Here is a 22,714-nt window from a genome sequence, read left to right on the forward strand (position 1 = left end):
ACCTCTACCACTATGGGATTTGGATCGGTAACTGCATCTCTGTGCTAATGTGGTATGGCAACTCGAACTGATGTAAGTACGTACGAAGTTCTACGTTATTACAGACAAACTGACTGACTGGTGATCCCAGCAGATGCGAGTAGTACTTCTAAGGCATCCGTGGTCAAATACTAGTAGCTTACGAGTATCTCCTACTCCTAATGGCTACGTTTCGCAGCGTAAAGTAGAACAGAACGAACTGTTGCACAGTATACTTGTCCCTTAATTGATAGACATGTAGTAAGCCCATTCAACTACTGTATTATTTATGTGCTTACTGTAATTTACACACTTAATCCACCATGAAATTTTCTGTGTGAGTCTGATTGAGCACATGTCTGTACAGCAATCTTTAATCTATTCTCCCATTGGTTGTAATACACAATCAATCAAAAGTTAGTATTTGCAAGAAACAGGAGGTTATCTGGGCATGGCTGCAACAGACGGTCGCCATTATCTGTTCTTTGAGTCACGACACCATAAGATCCACCCAGGTGTCTTTCCCTTAGTTTACCTACTTGAGCATTAAAGTCACCAGGTTGGAAAGCTTTCTGTAAAACTCATCTTTTACATCATCTGAGCTGCAGTCAGTGGGAGAATAGGCAGAGACGACGACGAGCGTCCCTATCTTTCCGAGCCCTTACTGTTTCGTTTAGTCGGACAGCGCACAAGCGACTGTCTACTGGGATCCAATCTAAGAGAGCTAGTTCTGCCCTAGGACTCAATGCTATACCTACGCCGGCGAGTCCACGAGAAGCAGCATCTGGGCTTCCAGATACACAAAGTGTGAATCGAGTTGGTTCTTTGGTTTGAAATGGCGAGGTCAAATGAATGGAGCTAATCAGATCCTGTATGCACGTTTTGGAGGCGCAGCAAACATCGATGGCGCGAGATTCTAAAGTTCTAGATAAGGAAGCCTGCTGTCCTGTTTGGCACAGTGTTTGGACGTTAAAAGCTCCTACATGTAGTTTAGAGCGTGGTTTCAGGAGACCAGGAATAACGTACCGAGTACTCGAATCGCGTACCCTAGCGGTGCGAGGTGGTAAAGAGACGTGAGGAGGGTTAGTCTTGGGGATAAGAGAGTTATTAGATGTAGGAGGGATTTTAATGTGATCAACTTGGTCTCGTGTGCTGTTACGGTTATGAGGGCTGGTGTCACTCCCCGGCTGCCCACACCGTGGAAGGCTATTTCTTGAGGAACCCGAAAAAAAGTTCGATTAATGTTGGTCTTAGCGACCTGGGAGCGTAACCGTAGAGCTCAAGGGACAACTGTTTGAGGCCGGTCGCGCACGGCCTTTTTGTGGGAGGTTTTTAACGTGTTAGCTCCGTTCTTCAAAGGGGACGGAAGTCCGTGAAATAAGGTGAGGTGTGACATTTTTAGGGTTGACCTTTTCTAACCCCTTCCTTCCTTGTGAGAAGGCAGCATCGCTGCAGATGCTGGTTGCCCGAGGGAAAAACCTTACTGCTGTCACACCCCTCTACAGTCAGCAGTATGACTTCGTCCTCAAACCTTGAGTTGTTGCTTTTAGTCTTACCGTTCTCCAACCGACCAGCCTAGCATTTTAGGACCTAATGGAACCTACGTTCCAGCCAATATAGCTCGGTTGGGTCATCACGATAGGCAAGCTCGACCACCACGTCAAGGCGGTAGGTACAGTCGGGGACGTCGGTATTTCTAGGAAGAGAAAAAATCTCATTGGATTATGTCCCTATTTCCTCCTCATAGACTATTTGCATTGTATTTAACTATGGTAAAGACAAAATCTTGGACACTATTTAAGATAAGTCACTCAGATACAACGTAGGACCAAACACATATGTGAATCGGTCCAAGTTGCCATACATCATTAGCACTACAAGATGAACACCGGATTCATAGGATATATAAAAGAATGATTGCATATAAGGATATGGTACAGGAAGAAAGAATTAGTTGATAGAAAGAAAGATATGAAGCGATTTTAATCTTTTAGTTTGAGGGAAGACGGATAGTGTATACACCTACGCCATTTTGGTCGATTCTGAGCCATGTCACCAAGAGTCTCCAACCATTGGTTACGACGGTCACGCGGACCCCAACCATGTAGTCTGCATCTAACAACATGACTCAGACTAGAAGTTAGTGACTTCAAGCACCGATGCCACGTTTTGGTTTGGTCGCCACTAACTTTCTTCCAACCATCCCGAACACTAGTCAGCATTGCGCGTCGTGGTAATCTGCGTTCAGGCATACGCAACACGTGGCTCAACCACCTCAGTCGATGAAGATTCACAACTTCATCAACTGATTAACCATCATTCCCTAATACCCTGCGTTTAACCTCACTATTACTTACGCGGTTATCCCAGCAGATGCGAGCAATATTTCTAAGGCATCCGTAGTCAAATACTTGTAGCTGACGAGCATCTTCTACTCTTAATGGCTACGTTTCGCAGCCGTAAAGTAAAACAGAACGAACTGTTCTACAGTATACTCGTCGTTTTATTGATAGACAAGTATCTCGCCTTCGCCATAGGTAACGTAAGTTGGCAAAAGCCAAGCGAGCTTTTCGAATCCGTGCTGAGATTTCGTCAGACACCAACCCATTAGGGCTGATCAGACTTCCAAGATAAGTGAAGTTGCCAACACGTTCGACTACTTCACTCCCTATCCTCAGTTTAGGTGTTGACGCAGGCCAGTCCTGAAGCAACAACTTGCATTTAAAGGGAAAGAAGTGCATCCCAAACGTTCTGGCATTGTTGCTTAGTACTACCAAAAGACTGCATTTTATCAGCGTCTTCCCCAAACAGGACTATGTCATCTGCGTATTCTAAGTCGATAAGTGGACCTCCCGGAAAGAGAACAACACCCGAGAATTCAGTCGACGAGAACGTTATTTCCGTCAGTAGGTCTACAATTAAGTCAAACAAAAATGGAGAAAGTGGACAGCCTTGACGGATAAATACTCTCATGTTACACTCTCGAGGTGCAATTCAGTCTGAATGATGAACTGAATCGGTGGATCGACGGGGTTTATATGGGATCACCTCTGAGCATAATTACAGCAAATCGTTTCACGGCCAATCTAAAATATCCTGTTCTTCGAACACATTCGTATACTCCATTTATACAAGAGGTATATAAATGATACCTATACTGTGACGAAAAATGCTAACCAAATGATATTTTACATGAATCTAACAGTTATCATAAATCAACTACGTTTACAATAAAATCAAGAGTAAACTTAGAATTTCAATTCTCTGATGTCTTGCCAAAACAAAGATTGAACGGCTCTTTAAAAGGACAGGCGACAGTGGGCCAAACTTCGAAAAAGTCAGAACACTAAGGGTGGAGGGAACTCCAAATCGTAAACACAGATGAGTAATCCTTATCATCAGAGACGACATACCCCTCACAATTGCCAAGGCGATAGCTAATGAACCAGTTCCCACTTAAAATAGAAATGATAAAAATCGTTAGTTAGGTTTATTGCAGCCAAAACTGAGAAGCAAAGGATACGTTGTTAAAAGAACCTCTTGAATGGTCTTCTAGTGGTATATATTTATTCTTAAGAGACTTTAATACACCCAACGTAAACTTAAAAATCCAGTCGATACCACTACAATATCCACCCTGTTACAACAAGTGAAGGAAGGGATGAGGTACGACAAAATCACCGTTGATTGACCACATATTGATCATTCATGGATAGGAGTAAATTAACACAATCAGACCAAAGATTTTCCAGGCTATTATAGACATTTGTAATTTTTATCCTTAAACTGTAGTGTTTAGACATATTTGTAGCCCGAAACATACAACCAGGCGACTAGTAAGACTGTCCTGATTCCAAGACCAGAACCCGGCACAAGCCTGAAAATTACCTTGCCGTAAGTGCAAATAAAGTGGTCACTGGGATTTTTGAGACTATTCGTGGATAATTACTCAGATGTTTGTAGAAAAACTCAATTCTCTATGAGAAGCAACACATTTTATCCATAACCAAATGGACTATTAGTAGCATAGGAAAGTTGACATGTCATGGCACCATAAGCCAATTACAAACAAGGGCTCCACTGGTATCACTAAGGTCCGCAAAAACGTTTTAAGTACTAGATGGTTGCCTGACCAGAGATATCGGCGTAAGTGACAGTTTATTACTACAGATAAACGAGCCTTTATTTTGACGCAAGTAGAAAGTGTTGAAACATAAAACTCCCAGGCTGAAGTGATAAACCAGATTCCGCAGCATAGTCTCGGGTTTATTTTTCCTTCTAGTGTATGTAAATGACATTGATTTTGTCCTCATCACCCTTAAAAGAACTTGGTGGTATCAATGAAAAGACACGAAATGAACGGGTTGCTAGAGGGCGCTAGGACGAACAGAATAAGTTGGTAAAACTGTCCTAAAATCGAAAAACATTGACTAGTGCCTGTTTAAAAATTTTTATCTATGCTAAACACGATACAAATTTTTACATCCCAAGCGGTCATGAGCTGCATTCCTACAGATTGGTTTAGGGATAAAGTCAAGACTTGAAAAACAACGTATATTCTAGAATAGCGGATTTCCGTGGTTTGTGGACTCAGAAAACTGTGTGAAACATTCAGAAACCTGTACATTAAGGCTTTTTTAATTCAGCCAGCATTCAACTTATATACGAGAAGCAAGCATTTCACCAGCTGTTTTATCAGGCACACTCATAAGAAGGCTGGTCCAAATGAGATAACCCGACCGCTTGTACTTCGATGAAGAGAAGCTTAGAGATGATTTCTTCATTGGGAATTAACTTCGGAATGGAGACTCGATCAGTGTTCTGTGTAATTATACTACAACCTTTAAATTGACAATAGAAAATACAAATGTAAACAAAGAATAGCTAACTGGACCCCAATACTTACAGACCACGGTAGCTTAAAAATTGATCGATTTTTTTCGGCCAATACTACTCGACACGCAAGATGATGTACATAAAATAAGAATCCACACTGAATTTACAAGTTGAAAAACGGGTCGAGTAAATCCAAGAAACAACTGTTTACTGTGAAGAACATATATGTCTGTGTATACCATACTTTTGGGTTATGAACTAGGAACTAAACTCACTGAATATCTTGAATATTTCTGAACTGCCAATTGAACGGTAAAATGCACGACAAATAGTGAACGCTTCAGGGGTATCGTTCACTGTGGGAGGTTGCGAGCACTTGAAGGTCAAACCGTCGCAAGATGATTGGTGCATCACACCGACAATCCGTGAAAATTTTCAGAAGCGGTCAAATCAAGGGCAAGGTTTAAACGTTAGGTCCCTTTGAAATGCACCCGCTCTTTCGTTTCAACGACCTTGAACGTCTTGACTAGAGGCGGTCATTCCGTATTTCAATTGCCGTGGGCTGGTTGGATTGCATGAGTATCAAGTTTTTTCATATATAAGTCATCTTATGCTACATAAAAAAGCACGAAATAAATACCAAAACCATTAATTTAGCGTTCTCTGTTTTTTAGTGTACACTTTGGCTCTGTTGTTGCTTTGTAATTTGATCTGTGATCCCAACAACTGTAGTAAAGCTCAACGAAATGTCAAGTCACAGGTAAATCCTAAGTAATTGTAGTATTTCCTCGGGTTATTATTGTTGCAAGGAATAACCTTTTAATAATTAGTCATGTCTGTTTTTAGTGCTTCATGCTCAAGTGACATTTCAGTCGACCTAACCGATGCCTTTCGAAGTATGATACTGAACAAGCGTTTCGTGTTGTGGGATGATTTTGAAAGCGCCTTAAAAGAGTTCCAAAAAGTATGGAATTATAATTTTATCGCTTCTCAGACTACTTATACTCGTTACATCCACACAGAAAGCAGATTGCCGAAGGATGTCAGGTTCAAATACCTGTTTGTATCGTTTAATTGTACGTTTGGTCATAAACGGAAATCGGAAGGTTTGAAAGTGAGGCAAAAATCGTAAAATCTATAACTAGTATCTTATGTTTAAGGTCTAAATTCCGTAATTGTCAATCTAAATTCCGTGTAAGACTAGAGGAGCAAGGATATGTCATCAAATCCTACAACATGCTCCACAATCATCTATGTATTAGTTCATGGATGGTATGTGATCCATGGACAAGGAGATTATCGTCAGAAGAAAAAGAGAACTTGAAGCCCGTAATACTTCACTGTGAGTCAGCAGATGAAGTTATCGAAAATATTAAGGAGAGAACTGGTAAGCAAGTAACTGCTGCCGATGTCAAAGGTATGAAAGCTACACTCTCCACTGGTAAGTGTATATAAATATATTTCAGGTTATTTTACTCGGAACCAGGTAATGGATATGCTTAGACAAAGGCGAAGTGAAGGAACATTTAGAAAATGGATATGCCACTAGAATTGTTTCAATAGTTATAACCAAATACAACTGTACAGGAAATATCCAGAAGTTGTGTGCATTGATTCTACGTATAATACTAATAATAGAAAGTGAATATGTTAATCGTTGTATTTTACTATGTAGATATTCCTTATTCCATTTAGTGGTAACGGATAATTGCGGTCGATCTTGCGGAAGCTCTTATAAATATAATGCTCCACAGCGTCTTATACCCCTGCTAAACATTTTGACCCCATTCGCAAGATCTAAATTGTTATACGAACTTAAACAAATGCGTTTCGTCTACGTGGAATATGAAAGCGGCGACTGGTTGTTTATGGTTGACCGCGGACAACATTATGAAGTGGATATAAGCATTTGTCAATGCAATTGTAGCACGTTTATGATGTGTCGATATCCCTGCCGCCACATGCTACTTGCCTACGTTAAAAGACGAAATCTTACAGGTAAGCTATATCAATTATGAAATACTAACTGCATAGCTCATCAACTTCTTAGGTATTGTAGCAGATGGAAGTTACATAATACCCAGAACTTCCAAAATTATACATTAACTGCATTACCACGACGGAGTGAAGTGTATATAAGTACTCAATGAAGCCAAAGAATCCATAAGCATCGCATCATTGAGAAGTATGGTGAACGTTTCGCAACGGAAGTTGAGAAGAAAGTGGACAATTATTACTTAAGAATTCTTAATACCACCTTGTAAACTTGATTTTCTGCTTTAGCAGTAATGATTATTCAATAAACTTTCATAATTTTAATTTTCATCTTATTCCTACTTTCATGGGAATGAATAGCAATGATGTTCATGTGTAACTGTTTGTAATAATTAAGAATGATTAAGAAACCCTACATCCACGTACAGTCTTGCAGATTAGGCACCCACATATCATATTCACCTTCGTCGGATTACGTTTATCATTAAAATCGTATCAGTAGCTAAGTAGATTTTAATTTCATGTGATTAGTTCCGCTTATGAATTAAAATGAAACCAGGAGAAATGTTGATTAACAGTGGTATGCATTCATTATAACTAAATATGCATTAGGATTTAACAGTAATGTGGGAAACAGCTGACATACCTGACTATGAATAATTGAAATGAAGTAGGTTATCATTAATGACTATATATATATATATATATATATATATATATATATATGCAGTTTAAGGTCAAAGGTCATTTTTTTACAGTCAATAACACATTAAGAATGGGTGGTGTAATAGTGAACTGGAGTTCACAGACAGATAAGTGGTGTGAAAATCTTATAGCTTGTAAATGATCCGTGGATTTAAGAACTGAAAACTTGGGTTACGTAATAATTGATTACAATTTGCAGAGGTCACATAATTACAGAGGATTAAGTGACGGGGTGCTGGAATAAATCGGTAACTAAATTTTAAAAGTGAAATGAATTATTACATAATCCATCTTATTACTTGTTCATTCCATGGATTATAAGGAGTTCATAATATTATCTATATTTGTTCTAGCGTCATATCGACTATTAATAAATACGGACACGGTTTATAAAGTAATACACTGAGTGTTCATCTTGTTGTGCTGATGCGGTATGGCAACCTGGACCGATGCACATATGTGCCTACGTTGTAGCTGACTGATTGACACTGAGTGTAGTTGCTATATTTATATTTCACTAATTCATTAGTTGAATAAAAATGTTACTAGGCAATACGGAACACAGTTAACGTGAACTTGTAAACCGGTTTTTAACATGGTCTCCCATAATCACAAATTCTATAAGTTGTAGACCGGCGTAAACATCATCACAAAGCTTTGACGACTTTATTGGATTCATACAATTCTGAAAAACAAACAGATCAGTCGTGAAATAAAGAATTAGACCTAGTTATTAATATCACATTCAATAAGTCAATCAAATAGCAGGTTACAGAATGTACCTATAAGTCTCTTATTTGCAGACAGTGCTAATCATTAGAGATTTCTATTTCCTTTAATAAAAATTAATAGGTAATCTTTACAACACACAAATCAGTGTTATTTAAAAATTGCTGAAATCAGTTTCGTCACAACATAGAAGCGTGGTCTGACTTATGAAGAAAATGTAATTAATTAATGTGGCATAAAGGAGATATGAATACAAGGAACTTGTGATTGTGCTTCCATTGCTCATTCACTTTTCGTCACGTTGTCTGTATGAATTACTTCGGACGAGTCAGTCTGTAATGCAGTAGGAATTCATGAATTAACTCATTAATAGTTGTTGTTTGATTCAAGTCTGTGTCGTAACAAGCACTGGGAACTTCATGTAAACAGCGCTCTTCAGTTTCTAACCCTTGTAGTATTTCGTCTATACATCTGGTATTAGCAAGAGAAATTGGTAAGTACCATTTAGATATTACTCGACAATATGCATCATAACTTTGTTCACATTTTCGTCTGCGATTGTGCATTTCGTTTACAGAAAATTATTCGTCAACCCTATAACAGACACATCATAAATCGGTATTAAGTACGACATGGTTTTGTCACCATGCTCAGAAGAGACACCTATCGTTTTACTTGTGAAGATTTTGTGCCTACTTAATGTGGTGTTATACACTGTTCATGTATACGTTCAGAAAGCCGGTAAAAAAGACTATCAACGTCAATTGTTACTCACATAATTTTTTACTGATACGTTACACAATAATATGTCACTTCAGTACAAAACAATGCCACCTATAGTCCAAATAACCTTTTATGGCTAAATACAAACAATTTATATAATATTCATAGTTAGTTTAACGCTTACTTCTTTCTGATTACATTTTATAAACGACTACGAACATCTATGTTTGCCGTCACCATAATCAAGGAGGTGAACCATATATCATGCTTTTTACGGCTTATTTTCATGAAAACTCAATCCGTAATCTATTTTTGACTAGAAAAATGGTGATTTGACTTGTTTGACTTTGTATTGTTAAGAATAACCATATTACGACAACTACATATTTACTTAGGTGGTGAGCACGAAATACGTCAAACTGCTTATAAATTGAAATAAAAACTATCTTCCAATCACAAAGATTACGAGAAGTCACGTATGATGGAAAAAAGGCTGTTAATAGCTGATAAATAACGACACATAAAATCCACGACAATATGTTACATGTGCGCGAAAACCCGTAAACTAACACGCATAGTGTGCCCAAATCAAGACATTTTTAGATTTGAATTAAGTTCAGCCACACCATGTCTGATAGCGTTCATTCTTCAAGTAACGAAGACGGTGCCATCGTGATGATGCACGCTCTATTTAAAAGGACAGTGGTATTGTTTCTCGTTGAGTTAATTAACTATTTTGATCACAAATTACACATCAAAACTACTGTTTACACATTAATTGCATCTACCCCAGTTAAAGTGATATTGTATTGAGTGTTTCGATTTTGCTTTTGTGTATTTATTGCATCGAAGCATACTTGGTCGACTTTCGCTTGATTTATTTAGTTAAGGTTTGAGAATTCTTTTACATATCCTGTTTTTGTCACCGTTCTAGTTGATTTTCAAGATGTCTAGATCTGCTCACAAATGTGGACAACCATATTGCTTATTCCCTGTGGAGGAAGGGATGCAATGTGATGAGTGTAACAAGTGGTTCCATAAGATGTGCACTCGATTAAGTCCCACTGCATATAGAAAGTGCTCAAAGCCCAACTGTCATTGGCTTTTTGTTGCTCGAGCAAAACATTACTCATCCAGGAAGCAATTAGCCTCCTGGTATTGGCTAATAAGAAGGCTGGTGAGGGCTGTACTGGCAACATTGGTACTGATGGCGAAGATTGTGTTAGTGTCGTAAGTGCTGCCACGGGGCAAGCTAGACATCTAACTGTGCAAACCGCTATTAAACCGTCTACCCCGAAACAATCAATGAGTGACACCTCATTAGATATTGGTGGCCGTGTTGCTACAGCAGCAACCGGTGACCCAGATAAAACAATTACTGTCCCGAGTGGTTCTAATGTGGATGCTACGACTGATGAAATATGGATGACACGGAAACGCAGAAGAGTGGGAAAGACAGCTAAAACTAATGGCCGTTTACTTGATAAGTCCTTGGTGGACTCTCAGACCACTCCGCCAAAGTCCCGTAGTTAAGCTTCGTCTAACACTTTTTGAGTCACTCGCTCGACTCCCAGGACCGTTACAATAAAAACTAGTCGTAAGATACCAGTAGTTAATATACAGGATCTATCCTCACGGTCGAAAGCTGTTAACACAATTTCAAAGGAAGCTAAACCCCTTCCTAGTTTAATTATTTAGAATCTAGAGGAGTCGAAAGATAACGACCCTGCTAGAAGACATGCACATGACCTGCAGTTAGAGGAATCTGTGGTAAGAAACGTACTACCTGAAGAGGTTTTAGGGGTACATATTACAAAAGTAATACGACTTGGTAAATGGGTTGGAGGCGAGACCCAACCAAGAAGAATCCTGAAGTTGGTTCTCGGGAGTTTCGAAGAAAGAGACATATTACTGAAAAACGTACCCAAAACTCGTGACTCAAATATCCGTATTCAACCAGATTGGCCGCTTGAGGATCGAGTCAAGTGGAAGAATGCTCATACGGAGTTGAGGACTCGCAAATTAAACGGCGAAAACAACCTTACCATTAAGGGTTTTCGGGTAGTCAGGTCTTGGAAGCCAATGCTTCCGAGGCCTGTATGGGTAGAACGATTGATTGCCAAAACACCTTAAGTGTGTGCTACACGAACGCTCATAGTCTTAGAAATAAAACGTCCGAGCTAAGTCTGATGGTGGAAGAACTATGTCCCGATATAATTGTTGTTACAGAAACTTGACTCACCGTAGATATAGACTGTTCTCCTCTCATTGCAGGTTATATCTGTATTAGAAGTGATAGAGTTTTAGGCCGCAAGGGGGAAGCATGATGTTATACGTTAGGGATCACTTTCGTATACAATCAACCATATCGGAGGCTCATATCAGTGGCACATGTGAGGTCGCATGTTGTAAGATTAAATCTAGAAATGGGTTAGTAACTATAGGGGGAATATACCGTAGTCCGTGTTGTCTTGCTGACGACTCTATCTTAAGACACATCTGTTCTTGAAGTATGGCAGAATGTTGTCTCATCATTGGGGACTTCAACGCACCGCATATCAACTGGATAGAGAAGACGTGAAGCGATAAAATTGAATGGAAGTGTCACAGTTAATAATCAGCCAGAGACAGTTTGCAACACAGCAAATAGTTTAAAGCACACGAACAATAAGCATGACTTCATTCCATATACGGCTGATCACTCTGTTGATCTAGATGAGTCTGCAGATCAGAAACCTTTGGATAAGATACGGATCCCAACTGACACCAAAAACCATAACGACATGACTAATCCCAGCTGTTCGCTCAGTGATGTACTAAAACGTGAGTCGTGTGACAACACACATCCAACTATACCTATACACTTGTAAATTTTTCCTCCTAAAGATACCCCACAAGTAGACTTGAATGAACGTAAGTTCATATCACAGAGACAACGAAAGACTCCAGCTCTGACAATAAACGGTGTGAAGACAAAACTCATCATACCGAATAGGGAAACACGTAAGATTGAACCCAACTGCTCTATAGGTATCCCAAGAACAGTGAACAGGTTCTCCCCGCTGCTATCGTATAACTTGCCTTCAACACCTCTAAGTTTCAAAATGGGTGGTGGGCTCCAGCGTAACAAGCCGTCTTCACGCAGACTAACGAAAACTACCGGAGAACTGGCCACCCAAATCACCCCCTGAAGCCTAAAACCATTAATAAGAATGGTAACAATAGGCTTCTCACTCCACACCCTATCTACATTCCCCAGGATCACAACCGTAATTACTCTCAGAAAGAAAACTTTCCACACCCTTTAGTACCGACCCATCACATAAAAACGGCTCCTATGTATAATAACAGTCGCAAATCCTTCCAGTTACACGCAGCAGACCCCTCTCACGCTAACGTGAATAGCCATAACAGAGGCTACGAGTCTAACCATCTAGACTATTTTGTAAATAACCATACAATTCACAGTAGGCCTGTACAATATTCTTTTGGAATAAGACCCCTAGTGACACCTCTGTTGAAGCATATAGCCCAGGTTATTTCAAACCACATGCAAACCATAAATTTATTTCCTCCGTACAGTTTCCATCAGAGAGTACTCCCACCCTTTCCTCTTGGCTAGACTCCCCAACCAACTTCCCTAGCTCATTTGATACATCTCCCACTAAGTCTAGCTATCAAAATACCGAGCTAATGAAGAACATCCAATCCCTCACATCAAACTCATCTCACAACCGCGAGGGTTACGACGACTTTATCCGAGATATCCTCACCCATTTTAACTTAATAGGCCACTTGCTTAATATATGTCTTATCAACGCTCGATCGATCTGCAACAAAAAGGCGGATCTAGCCCTGTATGTATCCACTTATCAACCATCACTTATAATGATATCTGAAACATGGACTAACAGTAATATTTCCGACCGAAGTATATCTCTTGATAACTATTTTCTATATAGAAGCGATAGATTGAATGGACGAGGCGGAGAATGCCTTATTTACGCTCACTCTAGCCTAAACTCACTGCTATGTGATATGCCTGAACTAAACAAACTGAAGGATCCGGTGTGGATTGTATTAAAGCCGTCGAATTCCGTTACCTTACTGCTCGGCTGTGTTTATCGTCAACCTAACGCATCAGTAGATGAAATAGCAGTATTATCGGAGGTATTCACACTAGCATCATCTCTCTCATTCACAGGCAAGCTCATTTGTGGTGACTTCAATATGCCTGAAATTTCTTGGCTGCCAGTCAAAGCGCCGAGACGTTATGAATCATTTATTGAATGTCTAGAGCTTGGACAATGGACTCAGTATGTCGATAGCCCTACCAGACATCAAAACATTTTAGACTTAATCTTTACCAGTGGCCTCATCCCCAATACTTTGTATATTGGGAAAAAGTTCCCAGGTAGTGATCATAACATTGTCATATGCAGCCTTAATGTAAAAGCCACAACCGATAGAAGTGAAACCGTAACACTTCGTAGAAACTATCACAAGGTTGATTGGAATAACTTCCACACTTACCTAAGAAGCACTGATTGGAGAACTTTCTTTACCTCAAACAATACCGACACATTAACCAATATATTTTATCACAACATCAAAAGTATCATCAACAACATCGCACCTTTAGAATACTGTAAACCAACGTTCTCCAAAGATCTCCAAATACCGGTCAGTACAAGAAGACGTCTTCAAAAACATTGTACTCGATTCCACAACTTAAATGACTTTTCTTCTTTAGTAACGATGACAGAAATACTTGTCCGAACAGAGGCAATAAGTACACAAAAAGCAGTCACACAGGAAAAACGTGCAGTTGAACTTAATAATAACCCCTCTGCACTCACCATACTACTCCAAAATAAACTTAAACGTTCTAAATCGAGAGGGAGTATATTCATTAAAGGCAAACAAGTATACGAAGATCCCAAACTTATCACAGAATTATTTAGTGAACATTTTTGTTTCTCACTAACTAACGAAAAACCATTATATGATTCAGAACCAATCCTAGTAACTCCCTGTAAAATTACTAATGTAGAATTCAGTGTACAAAATATCTCCAAGGCAATCAGTACATTGAAACACTCCTACACTGGTGGACCAGATGGTATTCCATCTAGCATGCTAAAACGTGGAGGTGATGATATGTGTGTTTTGCTTCTCAAACTATTCGCGATATCACTCTCTTCAGCGTGTTACCCTACTGCCTGGAAAACTACACATATAATTCCCAAAATTAAAACAGGACCTGAAGCAAACGTTGAAAATTACCGGCCTATAAACATAACTTCAGTGGTCTCCAGAGTGATGGAAAAAGTAGTTAAGGCGGCTGTAGTCCAACATCTACTAACTAATAATCTCATCTCGACCTCCCAGCATGGATTTCTTAGGTCCAGATCATGCGATGTATGCCTAGTAGACTACCTGAATGATATAACTCTGAAACGAGACAGTGGACTCCTATTCCTAGACTTTAAGAAAGCCTTTGATAAAGTCCCACACAAAAGACTACTCGTCAAACTAAAGTCCTTCGGAATACACAACCCACTGTACTCATGGTTTACTTCGTTCTTAACAGAACGTAAACAGATGGTAAAGTACAATGACTGTCTCTCGTCCCCTAGACCAATCACCAGTGGAGTCATCCAGGGAAGCGTATTAGGTCCACTTTTGTTTCTTATGTATATAAACGATATATGTAACACCATAGATTTGGGAAGCCATACTTATATGCTGATGATCTCAAAATAGTATACAGCTATAAGCCTGAGACACTAAGCGAAAGTGTATGCCAGATTCAAAAGGACCTCAATAACTTAACTATATGGAGTGAAAAATGGCAATTACCATTTAACCTCAACAAGTGCGGGATCATGCACTTTGGAAAGCATCCCTATAAACCGCGACTTCACTCAAATGAATGTAGAGTCCAAACACCCGAATCAGTACACGATTTAGGAATTAATTACACAGGAAGCCTGAACTTTGAAGACCATGCATCCTCTATTATTTGTAAATCTAGACGGCTAATTGGTTTCACAATGAGAAATTTTTTCACAACAGAGGCTAAGTTTACTCTGTACAAAATATGTGTACGACCCTCCCTTGAATACTGCTCTTTTGTCTTCTCTAATATGAATATCACAGACAAGATAAGAGTAGAAGATGTTCAAAGACGTTTCACACGTCAACTACTAGGATGTAACTCGAGTCTCGATTACACAGATAGATGTAAGCACCTCTCTTTGGAACCTTTATGGCACCGTAGGCTAAAGAACAAATTAATATTTCTCTACGAAGCGATATATGGGCTCTCCTTCCTAACATCCTGCCCGACAATGACCCACGACCAAGCCTATAGACTTAGAAACAACGCATATACACTACTTACCGTAAACACCAAAAACAAATTCGTTGTAAGCTTTTTGCAGTACGGTATAGTTTATTGTGGAACAGGTTGCCAATGCCTATCCGTAACTGTGATACGTTTACCAGATTCAAAAAGCTAATAACCGTATTTCTAGACTCTAAAGAGCTACAATATTTCCTTGAACTCCCGCCCACCAATGAGGCACTTTATTACGGACCGCCTAGTATCTAGACAGAACAAGAATATAACTAGCCCGACTGTTAATAATATGAATATAACCAAATCACAGAATATATGGCTTATCCTTTTCTATTATTCATTGTTTATTTATCATGGCCTTATGCTCCTAACCCTCACTTTCAGTTCCCAGATCTCTCTACAAGTTAAATGTACATTGCCCCCGAATGCCGTGGTTCGGCCGAGAGTGGTGAGAGTCCACTCTCCCTCTCGAAATACTCTCACACGGCCATGCGTTTACATCCTCTGCCAGGGAAGTCCTACTCATTGCCTTCTCGTGGCGGGGGTGTTGTTTACGAAAATGAGAGGACGAAAAGCGAATGTCCGGCGCTTTAACCGGATTCCAAACCAGTGGTGCACATGGGCTCCAGTATCCTGCGGAAACAAATGGCGTATGAACCAGTCGTTGGTCACCGGCTACCATGGGACTGCATCTCCTAACGATGCTCCACTGCCTTTTGGGTTAGACCTTTAGGTCGAAGGCTCGGGGTGTAGCCCCCTAAGATAACCACCTGCTTCGGTTTGGGTACCCGGGCAGTATCACAGCCCACACGCAAATGATGAACTCTCTATATCTATGGAAACTACTTTTATCGCTTCGAAAAACAACCAAATGATTCAAATTATTACCATGACTATTACCATCATCACTATTACTATTACTATTATTATTATTATCACTATTATTATTATTACTATTATTATTATTATTATTTACCACATTGTTCACCCTCTTTTATACTTATACAGTGGCTCGTCTTTGGTGGAAATTCGACTGTATTTAAACGCTCTCGAGTCACTGCCTGGTTGAAAATTGCATGCTACCAACAAATACGAAAACTGAAGCAGTTTTTCTGAAACAACGTGCACCATTCAATCTGGCCGCCTTCAACGTTCGCACACTTATGCAGGTTGGTCAACAGATAGGGCTGGCTATGTCTTTGGAAAGTCTTAATATCGATGTCTGCTGTCTATCCGAGACCCGTATTCAAGACTCTGGTGAAGTACTACAAATTCGCTCTCCATCTGTCGCTTTGAAAAGCTTGTTTTACGTGCGTTTATCCGGGGATTCTGTGGCATCTTCGTCTGGTCTTGCTGGCGTTGGTGTCGCACTAAGCGCTAGAGCTGAGGCAGCATTAATCTATTGGATCTCCATTAACAGTCGGTTATGTGCTGTCAGATTAGAAAGTTCCATCAAAGTGAGAAGAAATCGGCGTGAGAAACGATGTCTCTTCGTCATCTCCGCCTATGCCCCGACAGATTGCAGCCCGGATGCAATCAAGGATGGGTTTTACCACCGGTTATCTGTTCTTCTCCAGAAAGTGCGTTCGACAGATATTGTAGTACTAGCCGGAGACTTGAATGCTCAGGTCGGGCGTCTAGGCACAGAAGAGAGTCGTTTAGGTGACCGATGGGGACTTGTTGGTCGCAGGTCAGATAACGGGGACCGTCTACTGCAACTGTGCACAGACCACAACCTGTTTCTGGCTAGCACTAACTTTCGGCACAGTCATCGCCGATGTGCCACCTGGCGTCCTCCCTCTGCACCTCAAGCCTGGACTCAGATTGATCACATCGCGATCAGCTACCGCTGGCGTGGTTGTGTACAAGACTGCCACTCCTTTTGGAGTACCTATCTGGACTCTGACCATGCCTTGGTCTGCGCCAATCCTACCTTACTTTTTAGTGGACAACAAAGTGACTACCACCAACGGATTGATATTAGCAAGCTGGTTGCAACGTCTGTTGCCAGTAAGTATCGAACCGAGCTAGCTTCTAGGCTAGCTACCATTCCACCGAAAAGTATAGATGAGCATTGGTTGTAACTGCATGACGCCATCAAAATGGCGAGTAAAGCCGCTTGCGGCTTCGCGAAACGTCCCGCTTATAAGCACTGGGTTTCTTCTGGTTCCTTACAATTCATTGAAGCCCGTCGATCTACTCTGGGTGACCGTGAGTTTGACCACAAACGAAGGCTGTTACGTAATGAAATCGGGCAAAGCTTGCTTAAGGACCGAGAAGTCTGGTGGTCGGAGCGTGCTAATGAGCTGGAAGCAGAAGCTGCATCTGGTAACTGCCGGAAGCTCTTCCAACTCATCCGAGCCACTGGCAGCAAGACGTCCGGTGTGAGCAAAACAATCTGCGAGGATAATGGGATGTCAATCACTAACATCAATCGACGTCTTGGACGATGGGCAGAATGCTTCAAAGGGCAGTTAAACTGGCCTGCTGCTCCGGCAACACCGGTCAGACTGTCCTGCCCTCCATGGCCGGTGACGACTGATCCACCAAATGAGGCGGAAGTCCGCAAGGAACTCCAACTCTTGAAGCGCTACAAATCACCTGACCCAGATGACTTACCTCCGGCTCTTTTCAAAGATCGTGGTGACTTTTTGACTAAGGAATTGGCGACGTTGTTTACAAAGGTTTGGGAACTAGAGAGTTTACCAACGTCATGGAATGAGTCGATAGTTGTCCCTATCTTTAAAAAGGGTTCACGTCGTTCCTGCAACAACTATCGGGGGATAAGTCTACTTCCGATTGCATCCAAGTTATTGGCTTCCGTCATCGTAGGTTGTTCAAAACTCGAGAAAGATTGGATCGCGAGGAGCAGGCTGGATTTCGTTCTGGTCGAGGATGTATTGATCATATCTTCACCCTCCGCCAAATCTTAGAACACCGTCACACTTATCAAAGGCCAACAATCGTGGTGTTTCTTGACATCAGGGCTGCCTTCGATTCGTTGGACAGGGCTGTTCTCTGGGATTGTCTATTGAAGAAGGGTGTGCCTGAGAAGTTTATTAACATCCTAAAAGCCCTATATACAAACACCTCAGGCAGAGTGAGGGCATACAACCACCTTTCTACATTGTTCCATTCGAGCAGTGGGGTTAGGCAGGGTTGCCCAATCTCACCATTCCTCTTCAACTTTGCCATCGATGACATTCTGGAAACAGCTCTGATGGATGTAAGTAATGGCGGTGTGAATCTGTTGCCTGGAGAAAGACTTCTCGACCTTGAGTATGCGGACAATTTCTAGAAGCTCATACCTTCAATGGACCTATCCTTGACTATCAGTTGCACATTCGCAACGCGACTTTCATGAAGCGCGCCAACGGTGATACTGACTAAAACCATCTACATTCATATCTTTTAAATTATCAACACAGCTGAGTAATTTACTACAGTAGGTATTGTATCATTTTTAAAAATTTGATCTTGCCTGTAAACTGGCATGCCTCATGTAACAAACTTATTTGAGAATAATTTATTATTATTAATAAACTCAAGTCCTGGTTTAACATGGGTAAAAGCCTTGTAGTAGGCGACTTTAATACACATCATGTTAACTAGGTTAACTTAGAAGTAGGGTCATCGATAACGTCGTTCGATTGCAAACTATTAGAAACCTCGATTGGATTAGCATTATTCCAACACATCAGAAACCCCACAAGATTTGAATTAAGAAACTCTTCTTCTCTTTTAGATTTAGTCTTCACACACGGTGATGACGTTGGTCAAGTGACTTTTTCCCATCACTAGGGAGAAGTGACCATGCAGTCATCTTATTCAAATTCATGACTGAGATTTCCTGTCAAACAGTTGCCCTGGCCCGTCCTAATTTATGAAAGACAGATATAAAGGCAACGAACTCCGCAGCATCGGCTGAAAACTGAGAAATTGATTCAAGGGCATCAGTACAACAGGCACGGACTCTTTTCAGGCAGTTATACAATCAGGTAACTCAACCACGCATACTCTGGACAGTTCCAAAGAAGAAGAAGCACGGACATCCCTGGTTAGGGCGGGATATTCGACGCTTACTAAGACAAAAGAAGAAATGCTGGGATGTTGCCATCCGCCTTGGCACAGCAGGTACGATGGAACACTATAGATCGATAAGAAACGAGTGTATAACTAAAATTCGGGAGGCGCAAAGAAAATATGAAATGCAGCTGGCAGAATCTGCACTCAAGCAGCCCAAGAGGATATTCTCGTACATAAACTACAGAACAAGGACTCATCATTGGATTCCCAACCTAATTAAAGTAGGAAGTGAATCTGAAATGATAGAGGAAGATCAGGAAGAAGCAGAGGCTATGGCTGACTATTTTGGGGCAGTTTTCTCTCTGGGACCTCCTCTAGACAAAGAACCAGACCAAAATAAAGAGTCAACAAACCACCTGCTTGCCATGGACTTCGATTGGGACGATGTGCTTGAGGCTCTTAGCACCTTAAACATAGAAAAGTCAACAGGACCAGATGAACTACACCGCAAAATCTTGAGACATATTGCACAATATATCGCGGCCTCACTGACTGTGATATTCAATATGTCACTTGACCAAGGTGTGTTACCTATGGACTGGAAGGACACAATCGTCACTCTCATGCATAAAACAGGACCAAGACAAGTCCCATCGAACTACAGACCTGTAAGCCTCACCAGTGTTGTAGTTAAAATATTGGAAAGAATAGTCAAACGAACCATAATGGCATTTATGGAAGCCAATAACTTGTTAAACATAGAACAACATGGTTTTAGAAAGGGTCTATCTTGTACAACGAACCTCCTTATAGCAAGAGAATCTTGAATAAAGGCCCTAGACAACGGAAACTCAGTGGATGTTGTCTACATAGACTTCAGTAAGGCTTTTGACAAGGTGTCAACTAATAGACTGCTATCGAAGTCGGAAAACCTTGGTATTGCCGGACCTTTTTCAAAATGGCCTAAGGATTTCCCAGTAGGTCGTAGACAGAAAGTAAGAATAAATTCCAAGTGCTCCATCTGGAGACCAGTACTTAGTGGAGTACCTCAAGGTTCCGTTCTAGGTCCTTTGCTTTTTATGATGCATGTTAATGATCTTCCAAGCACAGTTCAGTCTCCAATGTTATTATACGCTGACGATGTAAAGATCTGGCGAGTAATAACTGGAGACACAGACGCATGTACTCTTCAGGCAGACTTAAATAATATGATTAAGTGGTCTAAAGAGTGCCTGATGCCTATCAACGCGGAAAAGTGTGTCTACATGCACTTTTGGGATTCGAAGGTTAATAGGTACAACATAGGAGAAGTGCTATTACCCGTGGTCCAGTCTCATAAGGATCTAGGGGTGACAGTGAGTCATGATCATAAGACGACGGCCCATTGCCGGGAGGTAGCAGCTAAGGGGTTTCGAACCCTCTGAGCTTCAAAACGGATATTCACTAAGTTAGATACTACCATATTCACCACAGTATACACACCCTTAGTGAGAACTAAGCTTGAGAACTGCGTCCAGGCTGCAAAATCCTGTTTAAAAGGTGACTCGGATATCCTAGAGAATGTTTGGAGGGCAGCTACCGGTGCAATTCCAGAACTCTGGGGTTTACCAAAAAAGAGAGGCTTGGAATGCTGGACCTCTTTACTCTGTCCTATTGCAGATTAAGGAAAGATCTAATTTCGATGTACAGAATACTGAGAAATGACGTTGGACCCAACATATTATCTCTTTTTCTTCCCATTAGATCGGGTCATCTCAGAGGACTAAACAGCGGAGTAGAAAAGCCAAGAACGAACAAAATACCCTTGGCATACAGGTTTTCACATCGAGTCATCAATTCTTGGGACCTGCCGCCCGAAGCTGTGGTGTCTGCACCTTCAATTGACTCATTCAAGAGAAGACTGGACACTCACAGAAGCGTACTAGAAAAGGAATAACATAGGCCGTAGGCATTCTGTCCTTACTACACAAATCTAACTCAGTGTCGTTCTGTTACCCTGGCCGTTTGCAGTTATCTCCACGTTACCATGCTGGAGACACCAACACATTAATATATTGTAACAAGATCGATTCTAATGGCTTTAGGCAGTCCGGGCTATGTTAGGACGAACGAATACAGGCAGTCAAATCACTCAATTAATACCACAGCAAACTGCACACCCTTTTCATATAGAACAGACTAGGAGTTTCGGTGACCCGCGATAGAAAACTATCGACCAATTACTTGTCATCAAGCCTTCACTATTGGCCAATCACAATCAACCACTGGACCGCCGACCAGAACTCACAAACAAAATAGTTTCCTAGTTAAAAGTCGACGTATATCCCCCCTAAGTACAATACAATACAGGATGCCTAATACAAATGCAAATATCTAATCATTGCAGACAAATGGACAAAACGAAGACGTGCACCTTTCCCATCCACATATTCACAACCCCGGACACAAAAAACACTCCGGCATGAGTTTTGACTACTGACATAACCAAAAGTAGTAGGGCTGACATTCATGATATTAAGGAAACGGGTATGGTTGAGTTCATACTGGTTAATCAACTACAAATACATCATAATGCCATATTTTCCTACTTTTTGGTGCTAATCGAATTCCACCCACAATGTTTAAATGTGTTCAGTCTTCAGTAATAAGCATAGGAAGTCTGTAGATCACCGACGTTGATGATCTATGTCGAAAATGATTGGAAGCCTACTCGAGTTAGACATGAATGGTGTGACAAACTAGCTAACATCGAAGTTACACCTCGTGGTCAGCACCTTACGTGGACTACCTCCATTGACGTATCAAGGTACCATAGATGCTTTGAAGACTGTACAACACAAAGGACGTTATTACAGAAATATATTAGTTAAAGTAAATACAAGCGAAAGTAAGACCACTGCCACATGGGCCAGTCCATGGTATACGACTAACTGATGCGCGTTGGTTGTATATAACCTTGGCAGGGAGCGACGATCTGTTCGACATTCAGTGATCCAACTGCCGGATGATTTGGCTAGGGCTCAGTGACATTTCGCTGGCCCTACAGGTCTATCGATCTGTATTAATCCGTGCACTTTGTAATAACGTGCAGGTACAATCTCGTTTTGAATATATCAACAGAACGTGGTAATATTACGTTGTTGGGCCAGCGAAATGTCACTAAGCCCTAACCAAATCATACGGCAGTTTGGTCATTCAATATCGAGCAAATCATCGATCCTCGTCAAGGTCAGGGACAACCAACGCACATCTGTTCGTAACTTATACACTGGTGAGCAAAACTTCGAATAACGCAACTGTAACAGTATCGAAAATCAT

The 22,714-nt window shown here is 40.9% G+C and overlaps 2 protein-coding genes across 4 annotated transcripts in view; one reads left to right on the forward strand and one right to left on the reverse strand.

Annotated features, from left to right (window-relative positions):
• The window catches only part of MS3_00002071 (uncharacterized protein), a 55,086-nt gene extending 49,286 nt beyond the window's left edge, over positions 1–5,800 (reverse strand). For all 3 annotated transcript variants that reach the window (XM_051209629.1, XM_051209630.1, XM_051209631.1), the window contains exon 1: positions 5,130–5,800. The gene's annotated coding sequence lies outside the window, so the exon portion shown is untranslated. The remainder of the gene's footprint in view (positions 1–5,129) is intronic.
• Positions 5,801–22,494: 16,694 nt separating this feature from the next.
• MS3_00002073 (uncharacterized protein) overlaps positions 22,495–22,714 on the forward strand; it is a 38,840-nt gene continuing 38,620 nt past the window's right edge. Inside the window, exon 1 of the mRNA XM_051209634.1 lies at positions 22,495–22,667. The gene's annotated coding sequence lies outside the window, so the exon portion shown is untranslated. The remainder of the gene's footprint in view (positions 22,668–22,714) is intronic.

This window comes from Schistosoma haematobium, chromosome 1, assembly GCF_000699445.3.
Source record: "Schistosoma haematobium chromosome 1, whole genome shotgun sequence".
NCBI classification, from domain to species: domain Eukaryota; kingdom Metazoa; phylum Platyhelminthes; class Trematoda; order Strigeidida; family Schistosomatidae; genus Schistosoma; species Schistosoma haematobium.